The sequence below is a fragment of the Cynara cardunculus genome (genome assembly GCF_001531365.2).
Source record: "Cynara cardunculus var. scolymus isolate 2C chromosome LG 13, CcrdV1, whole genome shotgun sequence".
Classification (NCBI taxonomy): Eukaryota; Viridiplantae; Streptophyta; class Magnoliopsida; order Asterales; family Asteraceae; genus Cynara; species Cynara cardunculus.
Window position 1 is genome coordinate 5887476 of NC_037540.1, and position 2901 is coordinate 5890376.

At 23.9% G+C, this 2901-nt stretch overlaps 1 protein-coding gene across 1 annotated transcript in view; it reads right to left on the reverse strand.

Moving 5' to 3' along the window:
* LOC112524351 (transcription factor bHLH30-like) overlaps positions 1 to 2901 on the reverse strand; it is a 16413-nt gene that overhangs the window by 1785 nt on the left and 11727 nt on the right. The gene's annotated exons all lie outside the window — the stretch shown is intronic.

Below are 2901 nucleotides of genomic sequence, written 5' to 3' on the forward strand. Positions count from 1 at the left end.
CCCCCCCCTCTCTCTCTCTAACTTGTGTGGATGATTTGGTTTCTCTCTCTGAAAAGGGTAGGTTTTGTTCTTGTGAGGTTGTAGGAAGGGAAAGGGGGAGGACTCAACCTTTTTATCCTTACAAACATCAACTTATAACATGCCAAAAATATAACCTTTATTATTTAAAAATATTATGGAATTTCTAGAATCTTTTTAGAGTGAAATTTGCTCCCTAGGGTTTGTCTAAAAGACATTTCATCCTTACACTTTTTTGGAATCGTTGTTTATAGAACCGATCGGATTTTGTTTATCCTTCTAACGATCGTTAAAAAATAGATTAAGTAAAAAGTATTTTCATTCTTCTTTCGATTTTTTTTAATGTTTTACCCAATCAAAATTATTTATATGATTTTGACCATGTGGTTTTTTATTGATTAAAAGACAAAAAGATTGATAAAAAAGATTAAGAGTTTTTTTCATTTAATGGAATCTTTAATGACCATTGAAGGGAGGACGTTTTTACAAACCACAATGATAATCTTGTAATTTCGCAACTGCATAAATGAAAAGTATTATTTCATACGGACAAGGATGGATTTGACTGGTCAAAAATTGCAGCTTTAATTGATCAAAATTTGTAGATATGCAAAAAATAGAGAAGTTGGTTTCGTAAGTTTTACAAATAGGCGGCAAACGGGTTCATATGTAACCCTGTGTAATTCACATATGAACTAATATCTTTGAACACGTGTAATTCATATATGAACTATTTTAACTAATTCATATATGAGCATGTGTAATTCAAATATGAAATAATTAACTAATTCATATATAAAACTTTGTGATACACATATGAATTAATTAACTGGTTCACATATAAATCTGTGGGTTCATATATGAATCAGTTAAGTAGTTCACATAAACTGATTCACATATGAACCCAACATATAATTCATATGTGAATCATACGGGTTAACATATAAGCTCGTTTGTCGCCTATTTGTAAAATGTACGAAACTCCTTCTCTATCATCTGCATACTCATGCGAGAAATTATTCGATAATTCTCAGTCAAAGGCACAAATGTTGTCCAAATAAAGAGTTTGGATCACTTTTACTTCTCAAATACTTAACACTTCTCAAGTGGACCTTTCCATACATACATACATACATACATACATACATACATACATACATACATACATACATACATACTAGAAGGGTACTTGCTTAATGCAGTGATATAAATCTTGATTTTAATGTTTAGTTTTTATTCTTTGTCTCTATCGATATAATACGATTTTATGTGGTTTTGAAAAAACGATAATGTTTTTATTTTTGAATGAAATATAAATTTAAAGATAGGATAATTTAAAAAAAATCGATATTAGTATTAAATTAACTATTTAATAGTTCTCGTTTTTTTGGTATAACTTCTTTAATTCAATTTTTATTATAATTTAATTTATATTTAATAGCAAAGTAATTTATTTTTTATTTAACAATATAATTTTTTTTAAGATAATAATTAAAATTCTGTTAAAATTTTATCTTAATTATATATTAGATTTTCTATATTTTAAAATGAATGTTTATCATGTATTTGATTATGTTTATCTGCAATTAGTTACACGAATTTAAAAATGGAGTTTTAATAAGTTGTATTTATGCAAAATTACTTGTAATTTTAAATTTTAAGTAATATACATCAATAAACAATACTTCATGCATAAAAAAATGGTTTTTAAAATTTTTTATCAAATGGTTTATAATATAGTATATATATATATATATAGTTAGGTTTGGGTTGAAAATGAGAGTTATGTTGAAAATGTAACAAGGAATCTTCACCCTTGAATTAAAATCAATTAAAAAGTTCTACTATTAGATCAATACTAATGAAAAATATTAGGTCAATTATTTTCTAAAGCATAATTTATTGGTTGGTTTAAAATTAAAATTGATCATGATTGAAATCCCTTTTTATATTTCTTACATTAACTCTTATTCCCAGACGATTATTTATCCTTATATATTACTAACGAAGTTTGACTACTTGTTATGAAATAATTTAGTGAACAAATAATCACAAATCTAAATAAATAAACACGACAGTTCATTTAGTTTTTTATACCTTAATTTTAATGTTTTAAAGCAAGTTTTCTTGGCCCATATATATGATCGGGTTCTAGATTTATCAAAAAAGCAAGATTATATATATATATATATATATATATATATATATATATATATATATATATACTAATTAATGTTTGTGGCAAAATGTGTATAATCGCAGTTAAAAGTATAAGGATCATTATGACATGACCACATGTAGTTGGTAAGGTTTTCAAAGTTAATTATTACATGCTATTTCCTTAGATATTAAAGTGATATATATGCATCCATGTGTTTACAAGATTAAAATATAATTTTAAATTTATAATGAAAAATTATACTCCCATGTATTACTAAGGCTTAACATTAATTTGTATTGTATTTAAGTATATTTATACAATATATATGTATATATATATATAATGGAAATTTAAATTTAAAAGATTAATTAAACATTAATATAATAACACCTAATTCTTAATAAAAAAAATTAAGGATCAAATTATTTATTATATACTAGAAGGGTACTCGCGCAATGCAGCGAGATACATCTTGATTTTAATATTTCATTTTATTCTTTATCTCAATTGATGTTATAATATGGTTTTATGTGATTTTGAGAAAAACGATGATGTTTTTATTTTTGAATAAAATATAAGTTTGAAGATATCATAAAAATTTGACAAAAATATATCGATATTAGTATCAAATTAACTATTTGAAATTCCTCATTTTTGTATAATTTTTTAATTCAATTTTTTTATAATTTAATTTATGTACAATAACGAAGTAATTTATATTT